Source organism: Aquarana catesbeiana, linkage group LG02, assembly GCF_042186555.1.
Source record: "Aquarana catesbeiana isolate 2022-GZ linkage group LG02, ASM4218655v1, whole genome shotgun sequence".
In the NCBI taxonomy this organism is placed as follows: Eukaryota; Metazoa; Chordata; class Amphibia; order Anura; family Ranidae; genus Aquarana; species Aquarana catesbeiana.
Genome location: NC_133325.1, coordinates 401,586,344 through 401,610,167, shown reverse-complemented (window position 1 = coordinate 401,610,167; position 23,824 = coordinate 401,586,344). Strand labels below are relative to the sequence as shown.

Sequence of the window (23,824 nt, the reverse complement as noted above, 5' to 3'; positions counted from 1 at the left end):
TCTACCTTTAAAAATGGTGTCCTAGAATGTCAGATGCCTTGGCATTCCACATAAGCGCTCTCTGGTTTTCTCCTTTCTTAAGAGATATAAGCCCCATGTTATTTTCCTCCAAGAGACTCACCCGATGGGCTATAAAATTTTAGCCCTTAACAAATTCTGCATAGCTAAACAATTTAATGCCACCCATACCTCATATTCAAGAGGGTTCTCAGTTTTAATAACCAACCCCCCTCTGCTGAAATCCTGCAGGATAAGACTGACCCTGATGGACGTTATGTCCTCCTTGTGTTACAACTGGCACTACCATTTTTACCTTGGTGAACGTCTATGTCCCAACCCCCTTTAACACTGATCTCTTACAGAAACTTTCTATTCTGGCTTTTGGTTCACCTAGTGTACATCTGCTGTGGGTGACATTAATGCAGTGCTAGTCCCTGCCAGGGATCACTTACACAGAACAGGCAAAACTCAACCTATATTTCTTGATTGGTTATTTTCGTGCAATCTTACTGACATATGTAGGTGGAAGCACCCGGATGCTAGGCAGTACCTTTGTCATTCAGACACCTTCAACACTACAATCGACTTGGCCCTCGCTACCCCCCAGACCCTTTCCTTGATAGTTGACGCTATGTACTAGCTCAGGGGCATTTCGAATCACGCTCCTTTAGCAGTAACTTGCCACTTTTTGTCCCTGTTGGGTAGGGATGTGTGGCATCTGCACTCTCAATGTTTGGAGGACCAGGCTGTGCTTGGTAAATGCGCTAAGGGTATAGATGACTATTGGCGACCTAATATGGATACCTCTTCCCCCTCCTCGGAGTGTGAGGACTTCAAATATACTCTTCGAGGAACTTTCATGTCCATAACAGGTATCTTGCGTAAAGATAACCATATAGGCACTGAGGAGCTATGCTTCAGGTGGAACATGCCTATGTTAATATTCCTTCCCCTACCACTCATGTTGACTGGCTCCATAAATGTAGATCCTACAAATTGTGCCTGATGGATCTCACAAAAAAAGCAATTACACACTACTCAGAAAATATTCAAACATAATAAAAAAGCCAGTTACCTACTAGCGTATCTGGCAAGACGGGACTTGGCTCCATGTCCATCGCTTGTGCCAGCCACCTGGGTACTTCTAGTCCCCAGTTGTGACAAAATGCATAGGGTGGAGCCGACACTGGTGACATCATCGTTCCGATTCCATGAAATGGCCCAGCTAAGCCTCAGGACCATACATGATCAATACGCGCTTATCCTTTTAATCTATGTGAGTAGTTAGTATTTTTTTAATAAACTTTATATTAGGGTTTTATGCTATGTGGCTCTTTTGAATCTCTTTGTATCATATGGCCGAGTTGCACCAATTGGAAGATGTGTCTTTCATGAAGGTCTAATTGGATCCAGAGGAGATCTACATCTAAAGTGGAGGATCTTATTATTGCACATGCGCATTTGACTCTTCTTGGTTGAGAGAGTCAATCCTTTTTGGTGAGCATGTTTATTATGCACGTGGTGGTCTGATGATCACTATGGTGGCATGATACAATAGGAATTACTTAATTGTTTGGATGAAGATTTCCATTTTTCATGACTTTGGGACTGAAAACAATTTGTATGGATTGTTGTGTCAGCATTTGTTTTCTGATCGTGATACCATATTTATGTATATGTCACATTTATATCACTGATTATGTCACTGATTTTCAAGTCCTTTGATCAGTTATGTGAAGAATTTGAACTCCCAGGCCAATTTTTTGTTTTTTTACCACCAACTAGAGCTCAGTTTGGATCCTTATCAAGCCCTATAGAAGTTACTCCTCCTGAAAAGCTACTGAGTAGATCTTACATGACTGGATTGATATCCTTGTATTTCTCTGCTCTCACTAGTGATGCTAATGATAGATAGTCGTGGGCCCAATGAAAATGGCTGTCATTTGACCTACACATTACTCAGAATGGTTGGAGTTTCAAAGGACGTACACATTCTTGGTCATCTCCTCTAAAGATAGCATCAGTCAACTTAAACTGTTCCACCATAGTCACTTTACCCCTGTACAGCAGCAAAAAAAAGGTGTGCGCCCAGGCGGTTGCGCTGAAGTGGCTGACTTACTCCACTGCCTTTGGACCTGCCCAGCTGTCCAAGCCTGTTGGTCTGAGGTCAAAACATTCTTCTCCTCAACCTTGGGTCTGCCTAATATTTCCCACCCTAAAAACTCCTTGGTATTTTTGGAGACCTGTCCACTTCGGAATATGAGAAGAGCTTACTGCGAATATTGTATGTTTATGCTAAAAATACCCTCCTATTTACGAGTAAAGGTGTCACTGTCCCCACTATACCCATGTGGCTACAATTAATTAAAAATAGCCTCCTACTTTATAAACTCACCTACTCGGAAGAAGCCTGATTTGTCCAATGCTGTTTGGGATCGTTGGCTTTCTAATCCGTTTACTCTTGCCTCTGTTATTCCAGATAATTACTAATTGTATTTCCATGCTTTGTATTATAACCTACTGTTTGATACAACCCACGGTATTTGGTGTGTCATCTGTGCTACTACTCTGGTATGACTTTTGAAGCATTGAGAAACAGCTCTGGGTTTTTCCTCTGTATTAGTTTGTTTTCTTTTCCTTGATTGGGTTTCTTTTTTAACTGTGTATTGTTGTTTTTTTTTTTTGTTTTTTTGTTTTTTATAAACCTCAATAAATATATCTGTAACATATGTTATGTAAAAATAAGTGGCATGAAAAACTGTATCAAATGTTAATGTCTATGTTATGAGAGTCATTCTGTGAACCTGTGGGCAGCTGATGATAATAAATCTACTAGTACGAACTAAAAATGTGCATATGGTCCAATACATGGGTAGGCAACTTCTGCTGGTGAAACTACAAATCTCATCATGCTTCTGCCTCTAGGAGTCATACCTGTGACTGCCAGAGGGCAGCTTCACACTGATCTGCTGCAACTTGGTCACTTACAGGATTTTTGGTGCACTTTTAGAAAGCGCGCCAAAACCACAGGACATAATAAAAGTCTATGGAAAAGCGCAGCTAACTCGCATAAAAACCGCGGGTGCACTGCATGTGCATTGTGGCCAAAGCGTAGTGGGGCAATGTGAAAGCGCCCTGGAACTTGCAGTGCCTTATGGAATTTGTAGTTTCACCACAGCTGGAGTGCCAAGGTTGCCTTTACCTGGTCTACTATTATGTTGGGATACCAGAATATTCCCTTTTCACAATGCTGGTGGGCAGCAGGAAGAATGCAGACAGCTAAAACTATTATTTGTGTCTTCATTTACTGAATTTGAGAGTGATAAAAGACACCTCTGCTGGACAGGTTCTGCTAGTTTTATCGAGTAACATCGGCACCAGAAATCAATATACCCAGTGGTGCCTGCACTCAAACACATTAGTGTAAAACTCAGCTGGATGTACCCGAGGATATATGCACCTGTCACCCCACAGTTTGGTATGTCTTTGCCCTCTGAACAAAACTGAGAAGCAAATCTTTTTCCTTAAATTGACAAGTCGAACTTCCGGTTCCAGCGCCTCATGTGAAGGAGCGAGAAACGGTGGCTCCAGATTAAACAGCATGAAAAAACTTCCCGTCCGCCTCTCACCCGCACAGAGGCTCAGGTGGATGGACAAATCCCTTGTCCATGACCCCTCTGGTGCCGCTTCAGCCTCTGGCTCAGAGCTCTCCCTTCACACAGCCAACATAGCGGACGGAGCGGATGCCTTGTGCATCTTCACAACCCCTGCAGACTCTGCTAATCATATGGCAGCAGTGCCCCCTCTACCCGTGGAGCCAAACAGGCCCAGCAGTTTATATTTACCAAACTGGATGACCTGGAGAACCGCTTCAGGCGCAATAACCTGCGGGTTATTGGCCTACCAGAATCATACAATGCTGATTGACATTTGCGCCACACACTTTCCTGGGCATTTCATCACCCTGCACAGTCGGGAGGGCCCACCGGCTAGGAACTCCTTCCAATGACAGACGAACACCGAGACCCGCCATCGTCCGCTTTCTGAATTATGCTGACAGGGTCAATATCCTGAAACCATTCAGAAACTCCAAATCCTTACAGCTGGATGGCAACAAACTACTTTTATTTGCAAACTACTCTCAAGAGGTCTCCAGGAGATGTAAGGCATCCTGCAGGCGATCCCAAAACCTTTTCTCATCCGGAAGAAGCTATGCAGTACCTTCTAGCCTATCTGCATATTCCAATGGATACCTCTGCACCCCCTACCCCCTCTCGTACTACCAATCCGAAAGAACAACGCAGCCCAAGGAAAGACCCGGCTAAGAAACTACGCCTCCCTGATTCATCTGGCTGTAACAGAATTAGTTGATTCCTGTCCTTGGTCATCGACTTTGCATCACAAATTTCTCCTTTTTAGCGCAAACACGCTCTTAAATGTATCTGCGTTTAAGACTAGACCTGTAGTCCAACAGGCATGCTCCTAGTTCTAGCAAAATGTATCTTTCTACTGTTTATTATTATATTGTTTTATTTCAGGTACGCACAACCTTACCGCGGGACGGTCCAACCTACACAAATTACGAGCACTTCCGCCTGAGCCAGGGTACTTATACAGTTTATCAACTCCATCGGCTCTCTGGGACGGAGACTCGCTTCACATTCCGTGGGCGAGAATCGCAGCATTCCCCGGTAACGCTGTTCGACATAAGTATCACATGTGGAAAAAAGAGAAGTACAGGCTCCACTGGGTATGTTTTTGTTTTATTCCTTACTTATCATGCTCTAGTCTTGCTCTCCATTCTCAACCCCCCTCTCTAAGACTCTATTACGTTTCACTCCCTCCCCTGTTTCACAGTGACACCCTAGTCACCAACATAAATCTATTCCTATCATCCACTACTATGTTCCCCAACATGCTATCAAGACCCCCCTCACTACTGAAATTTTATGAAAGTAGTCTCATTGAATGTTAAAGGGCTATGCTCGCCCAACAAACGTATGGCGATTTTCCGCCACTTAAAATGCCTGAAGGCAGATATAGCTGTAGTCCAGAAAACACATCTCCCTACCTCCGACTTTGCCCGCATGCACAAACTATGGGTGGGCCAGGTGATCGGATCCCCAGAAGTAAGGGGTAGAGCAGGAGTCCTCCTCCTAATACATAAAAACCTCCCCTGCAAAATAATCTCGACCCATTCAGACAATGAAGGACGGCTTCTCACAGCGACACTCAAAACGTATAATCGTGAGTGGGTGTTAACCAATGTTTATGCCCCAAACTCCCCTTCAAAACAATTCTTCTAAAACCTAACATCCAGTATATAATATTGACTTTCAGTGAATATTCATAACCAAAATATAACTTTAAAATTGACAAAAATGTGCAACAGCAAATTGTAGGAGTAAATCCTTTCATATAAAGTGCAGATAATTCAATACGGCAATAAATTCCACTGTGTAGTATACATGCAACAAACATAAAGTGACTTGCGCAATAAAAGTCCACGTGGCTTTTAAAACATAAACTTAAATTCAATCAGAGTGCTAAAGCATAAAACAGTCCTCCTCCAAAAAATAAACTGGCTCCTTAGCATGCATAAATTGCGGTGAAGTACTCAAATAAATCAAAGTAGTGCTCCTCTTCGTGTTCACACACAAATTAGTAAGCAGTGGCCCCTTACCTTAAGGTAATGGGGCAACAGCATATGACCAGCAATGGGGATACCATCCTTTAAATTTTCTCCTCTATCAACGCGGTCCTAGTCCTGGAGCATAGTTCCCCCAGAAGGTAAAGGGGCACGTGGATAGAAAAAAACGGAAGGTCCCAGATAGTGTAGTATTGTCAGGCTAAAACTGGCTTTTATTAATAAAACACATAGGTACTCACAATACAGCAGTAAAACAAGTGGCTGATATCTGATGAGCGGCAAGCTCGTAAGCTTCAATCAGCAAAGGTGCCTGTCCTGTCCCTACACGTGACGTCACACAACACGTGACTTCATCAGGGGATAAGTGGAGGCACAATCAGTGTCTTTAAATAGCGATCATCTACACAATACTAAGCGGCCATTTTCTAGTAGTCCCATAGGGAATACCTATAGCGGCCATCTTCCCGAGGATATACAGGAGCGGTCATTGTGAGGGTTATCAAATGCATTACTCTGCGGCCATGAGAGGAACTGGGCGGAGTATCGTAATCTCAGCTGACACTTGGAGCCAATGGGCAGAGTGGAGCGTGTTCGCTACTTACAGCTGTCAGCAGAGGGGAAAAAAACAAAATGTGCATACTAAATGTCATCCTCTGCCCAATTACAAGTATACCGAGATCGGCAGACATCAGATGGCGATATTAAAATTGGGTGATAGTTAAAATAAAATAAGAATACCCCCAGGGTATGAATAGAATTTTAATAATAATAGGAAAATTAAAAGATAAAAATAAGATTAAAAAAGAAGGGGGGGGGGGGATAAAGGGATAAATTTTAAAAAACGATCGGAAGGGAAAACCGCCATGCTGACATAGGCAAAATAAACTCGCGCAGGGGTGAAACACAGCACCTCTGAGCCAAACTGGCTATCCTAAAACTCTATTTTCGGCAAAACAAGCATAAACCGAATAATGAAAATATATAGGAATGTTATACATAGGGATAAAAAAATCAAAATTTACACAGAGAGAAATCTATAGCAAAGATATATAAACTAGCACAGGAAAAAACACCCTGTCTAGTTGCTGAATAATTAAAACCTAAAATCATGTGTCAGTTAGGACATGGGTACCAAATAAGTAAGACATAAAAAATTATAATCTATTTAAAACATATTCCTTAGAGATTTTATTGAACAGGTAGGATAAGATATAGGTCAGGATGTCTGATGGCTAAATGAGGAAACAAGTCAAAAAAATAAATATAAATAATTAAAAGTCACTAAGAAAACAGTTGAGGTCAAATTCAATATTTAGGCCCCGGGGCAAAATTGTATCCAAAGTAAAAATCCATCTGGATTCCATCTGGCTCAGGGTTCTAACCTTGTGTCCCCCCCGCCAGTGTCTAATGTATGGTTCAATGCCCCAAAACTTCAAGTCAGTGGGGTCTTTATTGTGACATAGCAAAAAGTGTTAAGATACGCTATGCTTATCATAACCCTTTAGAATATTTTGAACATGCTCTTTGATTCGCACCTTGAGAGGTCTTTTAGTGCGGCCAATATATTGGAGGCCACAGCTGCACTCCAGGGCATATACTGCCCCTTCAGTGTTGCAGCAAATAAAGTTTTTTGCCTCATAGGTATCTCCCGTGCTTGTGGATGAGAATTAATTATTATTAATTATTAATTATATTACACGATTGCACTTTGCACTTTTCCCTGTTTTTAGTGAGTTGTTCTCACAGAGGAGCGACCATATACTATTTATAATTGCTTATTTTGTATTTTTTATATTTTAGTGATATTTAGTCCACTAGGAGATTTATTTATTTTTATTTTGGGTTTTTGCTAGGATTAGCGCAGCATCATTTTATTATTTATTTATCTGTCAGCAGGGTCTGGTTGTTATTCGGTGCAGGCAGCTTTTTAACATCCGGTATAGCACCATATATCCACCTACCACTTTTGGTAGCAGGTGACTTCAACACAGTTGCAGACACACTGGAAGATTGATTAGCTGACACGTGTCATGATGCCACAAATCCCTCTTACATCACCTCACACCTGCAGCAATTTTCTGACAGTCTTAAACTGACGGATTTCTGGAGAATGACCCATCCTGAGGGAAGAGAATACACCTTTTTCTCACCCCCTCACAAATCACTCCCAAGAATAGACTATACCTTTCTGAACCCCCCCCCCCTCTTGAACACGCATCTGAACCTTGCATTCATGACATTGCCATTTCTGACCACGCACCAATTTCTGTCAAGCTAGCGGGATTAGTAACCCAGAACCCCTTAAGAATATGGCGATTCCCTACCTACCTAGCCCATGACAAAACACTTAAACAGATCATAAGTGACACCTGGGCAACGTTTAAATCTACCAATTCGGAACATATTGACAACCCCAACCTTTTTTGGGAAACCGGGAAAGCGGTCCTACAGGGAAGGATTATTTCCTATGCCTCTGACTATAAAAAAATAATTCACAAAGAATACTATGAGGCAAGCAAAGCTTTGCGCGTGGCTCAAGCTAACCTAGCTCTAAATAACTCACAAACTCACAGGGAGTTTGATATTGGACGGAAACCAGTACCTACCTTCAGGCCTCCAAGCCCACATTAAGCTTATCCCTAAGAAGGGCAAAGATCCAACTGATCCAGGCTCCTATCGTCCAATCTCTCTGCTAAATTTAGACTCCAATCTTCTTTACAAACAGACTTGCACCCATTATGCCCTCTCTCATTCATCCCTCTCAAGCGGGTTTCACTCAAGGAAGATCCACCACAAAGTTAAAAAGTTCAAATGGTTCTAGAAATGGCTAGAACCATCCGAGTAATCGGCAATAGTAACACTCAATGCAGAAAAAGCCTTTGACAATGTCAGCTTCCACTGGTTGAGCTTAGTATTGTCGAAATACGGCTTCTCGGGTCCCTTTAGCCACCTTATTCATGCAATGTACTCAGCCCTGTCGGCTAATGTGATTGCCGCAGGACATATCTCTAATAAAATTTGTCTTCACAAAGGCACCAGACAAGGCTGCCCCCTCTCTCCCCTTCTGTTTAACTTGGCAATAGAACCGCTCCACAGTATTAAAGTAGGCTCCCAAGAACTGCGCACAGCCCTTTTCGCAGACTATATTCTTTTTTTCACCTCAAAACTCTCTGAGGATATAACACATTTCGAACCTGCTCGGGATTAAGAATACATTTTTCCAAAAGTGAAATCCTACCTCTCTTCTGTTCACAGCCCCCCCCATGGCCGGCATCATCGGTCTTTCCCATAGCGAAAAATGACGTCACCTATCTCGAAATAAAAATAAGGAAATCTCCCTCCTCACTTTACCAATTTAATATTCTCCCCGTTATACATAAAATCATCTCGGAGTTAGAAAACTGGTCAGGCCTCCCTCTCTCACTGTTTGGCAGATGTCACATTTACAAGATGGTCAGCTTCCCTAAGTTACTCTACCCTCTTCAAACGATCCCCCTACTTTTAAAACACAAAAACCTCCAAAAGTTGTACAAAGCCCTATCAATCTTTGTGGAAGGGTTATAAGCCCTGCATAGCTTACAAATTATTTCTCCCCAAACATAAAGGGGGTGTAAACCTCCCCAACATAAGACTATATAATCTTTCTTGTCTTCTGAGTGGGGGGGTTAGACTGAACAACGCATGCCTCCAGGTACTCAAACCATGATCTAGAATCGCAAATGACTAGCCCCTATGGACTACCATCATTGCTGCACTGTGGGACCAAAGCAATTCCCTCTTATCTGAAACATAGACTCCTCATCCGGGACACAGTGGTGGCCTGGAGAGAGCTAGAAAAAAAAAATGGGTATTTCTCCCCATATATCTAACCACCTTCCTATTTGTGTTCACCCTATGTTCCCAAAGGCACAGCAATATTCCATGTTTGCCACATGGGCCTCCAAAGGTTTATACAGATTTGCACAACTATTTCATATTTTTTTGAGGAGTCCTCTCCCCTCTACCCAGATTTTACACAAGTTCAAACTACCGACCCACCACCTCCTATACATCAATCAGGCAGCTAGCTTTGTGACCAGCATGTGTCCCAAGAGAAATTTACGCTTCAAAACATCGTTACTGGACACATTTCTGAAATAGAACATTCACAAAATTTCTGATCTTTATAAGCATTTGACCGATTTCTTCACGGCATCCATCAGCTCTTCCACCTCCTCCACTTGGAACAAACGCTATTAACACCATCCTATCGGGCTATAAAACCATGTGTGCTTTTATAACGAATGAAATTTGGCGAGAGCAACAGTACAAAATTCTTCATCGGGCTTATATCCCTCACCTAACGGCTAAAGACCTCCCAGACCGCTCCAAGTGCCTGTTATGTAGTATATCCAAGCCTTCACTTTTACACAGACTCTGGTCCTGCCCTTATATTTTATCCTACTGGAATCGTGTAGAACTTTTTGCAGCTACAATTACTGGACTTAGCCCCCACAACAACATATTCCTTCTACTGTTCGGTTCATTGGATACCTCCAAACAGGACATGACTAAGTCTCAGTCCAGAATCCTGCAACAAAATAAGGCCTGGATCGCTACTTGTTACATGGCAGCCAGGAGGGCAATCCTCACAAAGTGGACGTCCTTTATCCCTCCTACCATCAAAGACTTAAAAACCGACTTACTGAACCTCCTCCGGATAGAGAACATGGACTTGCTCTTCGTCAACCATCGAAAATCCAATCGATTCCAACACAAACGGGCCCCATTCATGGACAAAGAGCTCTCTCCAACAGACAAGCAGGCCCTAACGAATCTAACACACAGCATTAAGTACCACCAGATGCCTTAGTACCCCTCAAGTCTGTTCTAAGGCCACACTGCTGTCTAACCATCCCCATCGCCAGCTCCACCATTGGATCAAATGGCCCCACCCCATAACCCCCATCCCATACTTTCCGGACACTCTTCTGGACAGCATAGCAATGAGAATATTACTGGCGGGCCTTCATTTAGATCTTTATAGGCCCCGAACCATACAGCTCTGCTAGGTCTTCTTGTGTGCAGTTACGTTTGCATGTTGGCAACATATCTAGGTTACCTACCCAAGTTAAGTGGCCATTGGTAGTTATATCGGCCAGGGTTGACACTTCCCCCCTCCTCACCATCTGATCTGTTATCCCCTACCCTCCCCGCTCTATAATCTGCACCATTTATTGACTTGTTCATTTGTCTGCTATATTGTTATTCTGAAAAATGCAATAAATTTCATTACATTTTTTTTTTTAATTGACAAGTCAATGGAGAGATCTGATTGGCATATCATCCACTTTGCAGTTTTCACCATTCCTTATTGAATCTCAACTAAACGAAATCTCCAGCATATGATATTATAAATGTCCCTTTTCTCTCTCCAGCTGTTGTTTCAGTATGGATTTCCAGTTTTGTTGCATGCAGTAGGCCAGGAAGAATGTGGGTGGGTGAATTGTGGTTACCTGTTCTTTAGAGGAGCAACCAAAGTCACCACAAGAAAATTATACGTTGAGTATGCCAAGAGATGCTGCTAGTGTTTCTATTTTGCATAAAGGACACAGGTAAATATAACATATATACTGTAAATAAATAAATAAATATATAAACAGTATATATATATATATATATATATATATATATATATATATATTTGTTTGTATGCGTGTATTCCCCTGAAAGGGTGTTACAAGGCTTTGCTGATGCTTTTCTGCTTTTTAAGATTGCTAAAATATGACATTGCAGAAACATTTAAGGCCCTTTCACACTGTTTGCAGGCACTATTGCGCTAATAATAGCGCCTGCAAATGGACCCAAAAGTGCAGCTTCTTTGTCTCCCTCGGGGCTTTCACACTGGACCGGTGCGCTAGCAGGACGGGAAAAAAAGTCCTGCTAGCAGCATCTTCAGAGCGGTGAAGGAGCAGACTGTATACCGCTCCTTCACCACTCCTGCCCATTGAAATCAATGGGACAGCACGGCTATACCGCTGGCAAAGCGCCTCAGCAGAGGTGCTTTGCGGTGGTTTTTAACCCTTTCTCGGCCGCTAGCGGCGGGTAAAACCGCCCCGCTAGTGGCCGAATACCGACGGTAAAGCGCCGCTTTACCACCGACGCCGCCCCCGCCCCAGTGTGAAGGGGAAATAAACCCCAAAGTGTACTTAAAAGTGGGGTATGCCTGTATAGGTGAACATTTAGGCTGGGTTTACACCGGTATGCTAACATACACATTATAACGCATATTACATCACGCATTAACATGGGTTGCATTAAGGTTGCTTATTCATTTTGAATGGGGTGTCAATGTACCAGAACACTGCCAAAACTGCACCTGATCCCTTTCCTGGACACAACACACGATATTTCATTGCATCACTGTGAAGTGTCATTCAAGATGAAACGTGTATTACCGCAATGTAATAGTGTGATCCGCCTTAAAGTGAATTTAAAGCTGGCCATACACCTATAGATTATCTGCAGATTTTCTATGGTTAGATGGAAAAAGTGCAACAGATTTCTCCATGTTCGCTAAACTGTGTGGATGGAGGAATCTCCCACTTTTTTCATCTAACCATAGAAAATCTGCAGCTAATCTATAGGTGTATGGCCAGCTTAACATGAAGCAAAATGTAATTAAGCTGAAAACAGCTACAACCTGACACATGTACCACACACTAGTTCTGTTGCAATAAAGCTAAACCTACTCACCGAGTCCATTTAAGCAACATGCGTACATATTACTCTTTTTATTACATACAGTTGAAGCTAGATCTATGTATTCGTTTTACATCTTTGATAATATTAGTATGTGAGAGTTGGACCAAAATTCAGGGTAAGGGGATAAAACACTAAAGCTAGCCAAAGACATAAGATAGTGGTCAGAAGTCATGACTGCCTAAATATGCATGATCATTTTGATTTTACATCCATGGATATGCATTAAATTTCCCTGGCTTTGGCTTTATTTCAGGGAGACCATATCATTCGACTGGGAAAATGCTTTTAATTCCCCTGCTGAGATTAGTCAACTATTCCCAATCTGAAATTATGAGGGTAGTTAAAAGGAGCGCCCCGTATCCAATTAGAAGTGGAACACAGGTAAATCTGTAGTTGTTTTATTGAAAGTTGTAAAGCATGATAAAACCAACGTGTTTTGGGGGAACAAAGACTCCCCCTTCTTCTGGGCTGACAAAGAAAAAAATGAAAATGTACAGGAAAATATATATATAGCATGATATACATATAACGAAATAAAGCTAATGCCGCGTACACACGGTCGGACTTTCCGGCATACTTAGTCCGGCGGACCAGAGTGTGCCGGACAATCCGCCCGTGTGTAGGCGCCGGCGGACTTTTCCGGCGGACTTTTTCCCAAAAGCCCGCCGGACCTAGATTTGAAGAAAGTTTTAAATCTTTCCGCCGGACTCAGTTTCGGGCGGAAAGTCCGCTCGTGTGTGTGCTGGTCCGACGGAAAGCCCGCTCGTGTGTATGCTGGTCCGACGGACCAGATACGACACGAGGGCAGGGTATTGCATCTCGCGCTCGCTGCAATAGGAAAAACACATTTTCCTATTGCGGCGAGCGCGGGGCATACCAGGCCCTTAGCTCTGGTATGGATTATAAAGGGAACCCCCTACGCCGAAAAAACGGCGTGGGGTCCCCCCTAAAATCCATACCAGACCCCGATCCGAGCACGCAGCCTGGCCGGTCAGGAAAGGGGGTGGGGACGAGCGAGCGCCCCCCCCCTCCTTAACCGTACCAGGCCGCATGCCCTCAACATGGGGGGTGGGTGCTTTGGGGGAGGGGGGCGCCCTGCGGGGCCCCCCACCCCAAAGCACCTTGTCCCCATGTTGATGAGGACAAGGGCCTCTTCCCGACAACCCTGGCCGTTGGTTGTCGGGGTCTGCGGGCGGGGGCTTATCGGAATCTGGGAGCCCCTTTAATAAGGGGGCCCCCAGATCCCGGCCCCCCACCCTATGTGAATGAGTATGGGGTACATGGTACCCCTACCCATTCACCTAGGGAAAAAGTGTAAGTAATAAAACACACTACACAGGTTTTTAAAATAGTTTATTAAACAGCTCCGGGGGGGGATCTTCCTCCGGCTTCGGGGGTCCCTCCGCTTCATCTTCTCCCGGCGTCCGGTTGGTTCTTCTCCCGGTGTTCCAGTTCTTCGGCCGGCTCCTCTGCTGTCTTCAGGTAGCTCTCTTGCCAGCAGAGGTCCGGACTCCTGGGCTTCTGGGCTTCTGGGCTTCTGGGCTTCTTCTCTTCTCTTCTCTTCTCCAGATGTTGACACGACGCTCTCTCCGGCTGGACTGCTCTCCGAGGGCTGCGTTGTGACTTATATAGGCGGAGACCCCGCCCCCTTTTGATGTCACAGTCCCTGGGCATGCTGGGACTGTGACGTTTTAGGGGGCGTGGTCACTGGGTGATGTTGACCACGCCCCCTAAAACGTCACAGTCCCAGCATGCCCAGGGACTGTGACATCAAAAGGGGGCGGGGTCTCCGCCTGTATAAGTCACAACGCAGCCCTCGGAGAGCAGTCCAGCCGGAGAGAGCGTCGTGTCAACATCTGGAGAAGAGAAGAGAAGAGAAGAGAAGAAGCCCAGAAGCCCAGAAGCCCAGGAGTCCGGACCTCTGCTGGCAAGAGAGCTACCTGAAGACAGCAGAGGAGCCGGCCGAAGAACTGGAACACCGGGAGAAGAACCAACCGGACGCCGGGAGAAGATGAAGCGGAGGGACCCCCGAAGCCGGAGGAAGATCCCCCCCCCGGAGCTGTTTAATAAACTATTTTAAAAACCTGTGTAGTGTGTTTTATTACTTACACTTTTTCCCTAGGTGAATGGGTAGGGGTACCATGTACCCCATACTCATTCACATAGGGTGGGGGGCCGGGATCTGGGGGCCCCCTTATTAAAGGGGCTCCCAGATTCCGATAAGCCCCCGCCCGCAGACCCCGACAACCAACGGCCAGGGTTGTCGGGAAGAGGCCCTTGTCCTCATCAACATGGGGACAAGGTGCTTTGGGGTGGGGGGCCCCGCAGGGCGCCCCCCTCCCCCAAAGCACCCACCCCCCATGTTGAGGGCATGCGGCCTGGTACGGTTCAGGAGGGGGGGGGGGCGCTCGCTCGTCCCCACCCCCTTTCCTGACCGGCCAGGCTGCGTGCTCGGATCGGGGTCTGGTATGGATTTTAGGGGGGACCCCACGCCGTTTTTTCGGCGTAGGGGGTTCCCTTTATAATCCATACCAGACCTAAGGGCCTGGTATGCCCCGCGACGGGGCTCGCAAGGTGTCAATCTCGCCGATAAAAGCGGCAAGATTGACTTCCTTTTCTAGTCCCGTCACACCTGAGTCACGTTCAAAATGAACGGACTTGTCCGTGTGTGGGCAAGTCCGTTCATTCTGAAAGTCCGCCGTAACTCCGGCGAAAGTCCGTCGGAAAGACGGGCGGACTTAGCCCGCCGGAAAGTCCGGTCGTGTGTGGGCAAGTCCGTCCGTTTTAAAGTCCGGCGCACCTGGCGGACAAAGTCCGTCGGAAAGTGTGCCGGACCAAGTAGGATAGAAAGTCCGACCGTGTGTACGCGGCATAAGAGGATAAAAATTGTTTACATGTCATATATGTCGACACATTGTATACAAGGGTAAAGGTGTATTTGAAAAGCAAACAGTATTCCTTTTTTAAAAATAAATACAAACTCATAAAAGGACTTCAAGGGAAACAGAATCTTAAAATGGATAAAAAAAGTGTCTTTAAAAATGATCCAAAATCCATCCAAGGGATCCTGGGGGGTAGGAAAAGAGTGGGTATTGGGAGAGTGGGGGGGGGAGAGTGGGTTTTGGGGGGGGGGTGTAGCTGGGGAGGGTGAATTGTTGGGGAAAGGGGGAGACACAGGGGGAGGGGGAAGGGAGTTGGAATGGGAGGTATTTGGTGAGGGGGTGCAAGATGTGGCTGGGGGGGTGACGGAATGCACTGGGTTGTTCGTCTAGTCGGCACCGGATGGGTATATGAGAAATGGGTAGGGACTTGGGGAATGGTTCCGCTGGGGATATGGATGGGGGAAGGGGCTGATGGGAAGTGGGCATGGAAGTCAGAGGAATATGCGCGGGGAGAAACGGTGGGTAGTATGTGGCGGGGATGGGGAGAGCGAAAGATCCACAAGGCTATGTGGATCTGTGCTCATGCAGGAGATGGAGGGAGGCGCGATATGAGAGAACTGCCGTAGTCTTAGATGCAGGAGAGGGGATGGAGCTGAGGTCCGTGTGTGACAGCTGGCGGCGGATGGAAAGAACGGGATAGCTGGAGGAAAAGGGGGGAAGCGGGGGTCCATGATAACAGCAGTCTGAAATTAGTCATCCAGTCAATTTGAATGAGCTTCCAGAAAAGCATACAGTACATGCAGCAATTTTTCCTGAATTGCAACAGTGCTGTGGCGCTGCACCGCATGTGCATCAGGGCTTTATTGCCTTCAAAATGAACGGCATCACAACACAATAACACGTGTGTGTTGCAGTAATGCTTGTGATTTGTTCCTAAGGCTCCATTCACACTTTTGCGTAGCAGGAACAAGCGCTCCAGCTCGCAATTTTGTTGCGCAATTTGCATGTGATTTTGCATGTCAAATAGAGCCAGCCCATTCACTTACATGGGCTTCCTTATGTGCCTTTGTCACCCGAAAAGAAGCTTGTGCAAGCTTCACTAGATTTGGCAAGGCACAGTTTGCTGTCATTGCGATCTTGTCACGTAACAATTGTGGCAGAATAACATTTTGATGGGATGCTGTTAGAGAATAATGGCACCCAAATGCGTTTTTCGCATTGTGCAGTGCTCAGCACGTGTTGTGCAGTGATCAGCACGTGTTGTGCAGTGATCAGCACGTGATTTGGAATCGTAAGCAGAATTGCATCGATTCAGACCTCGAAAGTGTGAATGGAGCCTAAATGAAGAAGTATGTGATGTTTATGAAGGAGTCAGTTACTGTATTAAGCAGGGAAAAAGAATAAAAGAAAGGTTCAAAGTGGGTAAAATATATGTCTTTGTGCATATAAACCCTATATATTGAAGGAGGTGGATGGCTAGTTTTAGGGTGCTCACTGACAGATGTGTTGTTTCCCAGCAGTAGACATGTATTTGGAACACAACTCAAAAGCAGGTCAACAAAAGCCCATAGACTTTAATTGAGCAGCACACATGGCAGTTCAGAAGCTGTGTTTGACCTGCTTTGTGTTGTGATGCGTTTCTTTGGGCACCACATGTCCTATCAAGGTGTGTTTGAACCTTAAGCAAAGTAAGTCAAATGCAGCCTTTTATATATCATATAAAATAAAATAACACAGTTCTTGGCTGAAACCCCCTTCAACAGAAACCATTATATAGTGAGAGAAAAAAGTATCTGTTCCCCTGCTGATTTTGTACATTTGCCCGCTGACAAAGAAATGGTCAATCTATAATTTTAATGGTAGGTTTATTTTACCAGCGAGAGACAGAATAACAGCAAAAAACACAGAAAAACTCATTAAAAAAAAGTTATAAATTGATTTGCATTTTAATGAGTGAAATAATTATTTGACACCTTCGCAAAACATGACTTAGTACTTGGTGGCAAAACCCTTGTTGGCAATCACACAGAGGTCAGACGTTTCTTGTAGTTGGCCACCAGGTTTGCACTCATCTCAGGAGGGATTTTGTCCCACTCCTCTTTGCAAATCCTCTCCAAGTCATTAAGGTTTCGAGGCTGATGTTTGGTAACTCTAATTTTCAGCTCCCTCCACATATTTTCTATGGGATTAAGGTCTGGAGCCTGGCTAGGCCACTCCAGGACCTTAATGTGCTTCTTCTTGAGCCACTCCTTTGTTGCCTTGGCCGTGTGTTTTGGGTCATTGTCATGCTGTAATACCCATTTACAACCCATTTTCAATGCCCTTGCTGAGAGAAGGAGGTTCTCACCCAAGATTTGATGGTACATGGCCCCATCCATCGTCCCTTTGATGCAGTGAAGTTGTCTTGTCCCCTTAGCAGAAAAACACCCCCAAAGCATAATGTTTCCACCTCCATGTTTGACAGTGGGGATGGTGTTCTTGGGGTTATAGGCATTTCTCCTCCTCCAAACATGGTGAGTTGAGTTGATGCCAAAGTGTTTGATTTTGGTCTCATCTGACCACAACACTTTCACCCAGTTTTCCTCTGAATCATTCAGATGTTCATTAGCAAATTTCAGATGGGCCTGTACATGTGCTTTCTTGAGCAGGGTGACCTTGCGGGTGCTGCAGAATTTCAGTCCTTCGCAGCATAGTGTGTTACCAATTGTTTTCTTGGTGACTATGGTCCCAGTTGCCTTCATTGACAAGATTCTCCTGTGTAGTTTTGGGCTGATTCCTCACCATTCTCATTGAAACTCCACGTGGTGAGATCTTGCATGGAGCCCCAGACTGTGGGAGATTGAAAGCTATTTTGTGTTTCTTCCATTTGCGAATAATTGCACCAGCTGTTGTCACCCTCTCACCAAGCTGCTTTGCGATGGTCTTGTAGCCCATTCCAGCCTTGTATAGGTCTACAATCTTGTCCCTGACATCCTTGGACAGCTCTTTGGTCTTGGCCATGGTGGAGAGATTGGAATCTGATTGAATGATTGCTTCTGTGGACAGGTGTCTTTTATACAGTTAACAAGCTGAAATTAGGAGCACCCCTTTTTGGGGAGTGCTCCTAATCTCAGCTGATTACCTGTATAGAAGACACCTGGGAGCCAGAAATCTTGCTGATTGATAGGGGATCAAATACTTATTTTACTTATTAAAATTCAAATCAGTCTATAACTTTTCTGAAATGCAGTTTTCTGGATATTTTTGTTGTTATTCTGTCACTCACTGTTAAAATAAACCTACCATTAAAATTATAGACCAATCATTTCTTTGTCAGCGGGAAAACATAAAAAATCAGCAGGGGATCAAATACTTTTTTCCTTTAGGCTGGGTTCCCCGCATCCAATTCGCAATAGCAGGAGATTTTGACTGGCTCTCTATAGAGCCGGTTCATATATCTCTGCAGCGGGTTCGGTGCGATTTGCACAAAAACGCTGTGCGTCTTTAGATCCGTTTAAGGTCCGATTTCGGGCTGAAATCAGACCTGAAACGGTGAACCAGGATGTACCGGACCCCTGCTGTGAGCCGCATGCGGCTCATATGCGAACCCAGTCTAACTGTATATAATATTGCATGTATGCCACTATTTTTCTGTCTGTATGTAAGTTCAGGAGGCTTTTTTCTTTATGTTGATTCTTCTTTAAATAACATTAGTTTAAAGTAAAATTCCATGTTTAATGACACTTTGATAGTTTGTTTAGGCCAAGCTGGCCCAAATTACTTCCATTACTGAACGATGCTGCTACTGGGTAGCATTAGCTACATACAGTAAGGCTTCGAATCAGAGAAAGTCCTGTATTCATTGATAAATATACAAGGCTTCTCCTGAATAGTAGAGAAGCACTAAACCTGATTCACTTTATACCCAGCAGCACAAGTTGTACATAAAGGCTCATTTACTGCATGTAGCTAATGCTATTACAGTATATTACAGTACATCCAGTGACTACATTGCTCTGTATCCAAAACAGCTTGCCCAACAAATTTTTTTAAAGTGACATTAAATATGGAATTCTAACGGCACGTAACATACAGTATTTACATTTTTGGCCCTATTATTAAAACTGGAAAAAAAATACAATAGGTGCATCTATCGAAATGCGAAACAAACCACTAATACCTGAGGGATATTTCCAATGGTACATCACCATACATACAAAAATTCCACAGTTAAAAATGTTACAACTTGATCATTAAAACAATTACAACTAAAAGACTGATGACTAATTTATTGCAATGGCAATATATAACATAAATGTCTATTCAACCTAATGTTACTTCCAATGGAATCAGTTGGTACATCACCCTAGGTACCAGATCACAAACTAACATTCAGGACATCTATCAAAACTGTCTTATTGTTTGCAGTAGCTAATCTGTCTCTTTGATTTCTCAGTTAGGGTCAGATTCATTTTCTTTTGCAATTTGCCAATAAATTATCCACTAAACCTATCTACATGTGTTTAAAAATGCACCTTAGCACTTTTAAGTTCTGAGGAAGCTGATATGTTGAATTTCGCTTCTAAATAAGTACAGTACCTGCAGTTGTGGAACAAAGGAGAAAATAGGTGTACAGTCATTATTTGGCCTCTTGATCACGCAAAACCTCAACTGTCAATTGCAGGCAAATTGCACATGATTTGATAGGCTACTATGTTAATGAATGTCCTTCAATGAGAACAAAAAGAGTTGGGCTAAAGGTATATAATTTCTTTGAGAATAGTTAAACTGGAAAGGATTTATAAATGTATTGATTAGATTGGGCACCATAATTTGAGATCATTAGGAGTCATGTGGATTGTGTTGTGGCTGTGCCCACCCCCAACACTGACAGTTATGACACACTATGAGAACACTATACCTTTACTTTTTTCCGAGTGACATTTAGATGGAACTAATTTGCCTAACAGGGACACAAACAGCAATAAAAACTTGACAGGGGTTCTTACCTCCTACCACTCTAAAAAAAAGTTTGGCCTTTAGTTACACATTAATGATTTGCACTTTACATAGCCCATAATATAGGCTATAAAACCTCAAAGACGCTACATGGGCTAAGTCCTCGTTCACATTGGAGTGACCTGTCAAATCGCATGACAATTCGCACCGTATTGTCGGCAATGGCACTGTTCAAATCGATGCAACGCCAACTTTGCGGTGCTGCATCGATTTGACAAAAGTAGTACCTGCACTACTTTTGGCTATTTTGGTTGCAACTTGCCTAGACATCTGTGCCTGAAGACGCACAGATGTCTTCAAAGTCGCACCAGAAGTCGCGCTGACATGCGGCTTTGAAATTATGCGATTTCAAAGCCGCATGCAATGTGAATGAGGGTTAATACATCAGGCATTTTAAAGCTGGAAAAACAATACCCTCACAGTTGGGCCCTCAACACTGCAAGATTAAATGGTTATTAAGTCTATGAGATACAGTGATAAGTAATACTTTATTCTCAGCTCCTATAGGCTCCCTCTATCTGTGTGACCGGGTCCTTGCAGTGCCCTCTCTAAGCCACTAACGAACACAGTCACATGCTTGCCCTGCACTGTAATAGCCCTGCACTGTATGTGATGAGGCAGAGGGATCTGCATTGCAGCCCTAGAGCTTTGGAAGAAAAGGATAGCGCTAGTCCTGCTGGAATGGGGAATAGAGTAAATAATGCCGCCTTGTTTCACTAGACATCACAAGCATTTAACCCTTGCAGTGTGTGGGACCCCACTCCAAGGGTATTTTTTTTTTATAAACCTTGGAGTTTACCATCAGGGGAAGTCTTTTCTTTATGCAGAATTAATATGGAGGCTGCACTTCCTTCTAAAAATACCAGTTTTCTGGCTATTCCTGTTTCAGTAGTTTCTGAGTCCCTGAAAGAAGCATTAACATTAAAAAGTCAGAGTGACTATAGAACTGCTAATCTGCATACTTGCTCTAGATCAGAGACTCAGAAATGATTGAAGTCCTTGGATCAGCATGCAGATAACTAGCATTTTCAAAAGCTCAGTAGTGACAGCTTACATATTTTCAAGTACAAGTTTTTATTTTTAGACACTACTTCTTATTTTTAGACCGTACTTTAGACAGTGAACACTAGGTTTTGTTTCTGATAATTTCAGTAGAGCTGTCCAGCATCTTCTAACTACAAGACAATTTTACACTGCAGGGAGATGTATTGTCCTACATTGCCTCATTGTGTTAATTGCCCCATAATCTGCTCACCAAGAAAATAAATCTTATACGGTATAAGGCAAATATAATTATACCAAAATAAGTAGAAACTTAAAAAAAAAAGTATAAATTCATATTTGTATGTTTTTAAAGCAAAAATTATATATAACATGCAAATGGTAATTATAATACAAAAACGAAGTGGCTTTAGGCACAGAAAAATTCAAAATAATACACTTTTCAGGTCAATCAACGTGATATCTTGTGTGTTGTGGGGAAAAAAAAAAAAAAATCAATAAACATCTATTTTACTATTACCAATTAAAAAAAAAAAAAAAGAAAGCAAACTGGTATACTGCAAATACATAAACACAATAGGGTTGATTTACTAAAGGCTAGTCACTTTGCAAAGTGTATGTACACTTAGTAAATAAGGGGAAACTGTATTCAATTTTAATACCCCATCATACCCAAATGAGTTTAGACTTTTAAAAATCTAAATATCTTTTTCATTATCAAAAAATACATTCTGCTCATGTTAAAAATAAAATTGTAATTACTGTAGTCTATTCTTAAAAGGACTTTGCTTGGCTGTATTTTTCTTTAGGCTGGGTTCACACTATTGAGGGTTTCCCCGTATCCAGCTCGCATAGTAGTAGATTGTGACTGGCTCTCTATGGAGCCAAGTTCACATATCTCCGGAGCGGCCCCGGTACGAATAGCACAGGAGCCCTGTGCGTCAAAATTTGGGCTGGAATGGGACCTGAACCAGTGAATAGGGATGCAATGGACCCCTGCTGTGAGCCACTCCGTGCGCTAGTGTAAACCCAGCCTTAGGATAATAGAAGAACATTTACTGTTGTACTCCTTTGACCCTGAGTCAGCTGATAGTGGAGCAGAGTTGTGCCAGGCTCAGGTAGAATCCTGTCAATATTGTTGGGATCCACCCAACTGCCTGATAGCTGGCTTTGCTTTCTGCCCCCGTCCCCTCCCCATTCTAGTGCTCCAGTGAGTGCTTAAAGAGCCAAATGGAGGGCAGTGACTTACTGTTCACCTCTGCAAGCAGACCGAGAACTGATGATCAGCAGCCATGTGATTGCTCAGCCCTTGGTCTTAATGCTCATATGGGACAGCTGCAGTGTCACGCTGAGGCTGTAGCACTGAGGTGAATATGTATAGGGTTTTTTTCAGTAAACTCAAACTGCTCCTTTAATCTTGTCCAGAAATTGTATTACTCTTTTCAAATTTTGGTGCCCACAAATTGTAACGCTATATGTAAATGTGACCTTTTTTCACATTAATAAATAATAATTAATCATCAACTATAGTCATAATGAAAAAAAATATTATTAGTTCTAATGTTAATGCTATCATTGTTTGCTGCTTTTTTATGTCAAACACCTCAGTCTCTGGCCTTTATTGGTTATTTTTAACTTTATAAAGTCCCTAGAAGCCATAGATTATTATAGTTTTATGATATGTCGTATACAGTCTTCTATAGCTATATGCTGTATTAAACAACCATACATACTGTCAACTATTAGGGTATAATATGCTGAAAAATTAAGGAGATGGCACTTGTATTAGAATATTTGCACATAGGCCATGGCCTAGGGCAGCAGGACTGGCAGAGAAGGAAGCACATACCCACTCATATGTCTCTGCTACTTTATACATTCCCTCGTATTATAGAAATCTGCAGACTGCAACCCTGCCTGCAAGTGCAACTTGACTGGGTCCTCACTATTGATGTCCCTGCACCGTTTGATATTTTGGTTATAACAGTTCTCAAAGTACTCATAGTCCACACACTATAGGTTTGTACATCTGGAATCAAATGAACAGAATAATAGGCTGACCGTTTTCTTACTATTTCATGTGTAGGTTCTAGCTGTACTGACCCAGAATGGGCAAACTCTCTTTTATCTCTAGCCTCTAAACTCTAGTGAGTTGACTGGAATAAGAGGGGCAACACAGGACAGAAGACCTAGGTGGGCAAGAAATATAAATTCAACCCTGTATACTGATAACCTCTACATCAGTTAAATCATGGCCACAGCAGGAAGGTCTGCACACAAAAAAAAAAAGCGAACCAAACTGTATGGAAATTACTGTACATTTGTTTCCTGTAGTACAGTCCTTACCAATGTATCTTTAAGCTTTCTACAGGCAAGTTTCCTGCCCGTGCCTCCTCTGCAGGGATGAATGATACCACAAATGCATGTAAAGTAAACCAGTTGTAAGAGATATATGGCGGCTGTCAGTGCTGACCTCTGTTCTGGAAAATGCTCATTGACTGGCTGATTCATTGGCATTGATTGTTTCTGAGTCACTAACCTAGACCTA

At 43.3% G+C, this 23,824-nt stretch overlaps 1 protein-coding gene across 2 annotated transcripts in view; it reads right to left on the bottom strand.

The window, feature by feature from the left end:
• The window catches only part of LOC141128165 (bone morphogenetic protein 8B-like), a 130,875-nt gene that overhangs the window by 93,389 nt on the left and 13,662 nt on the right, over nt 1-23,824 (bottom strand). The gene's annotated exons all lie outside the window — the stretch shown is intronic.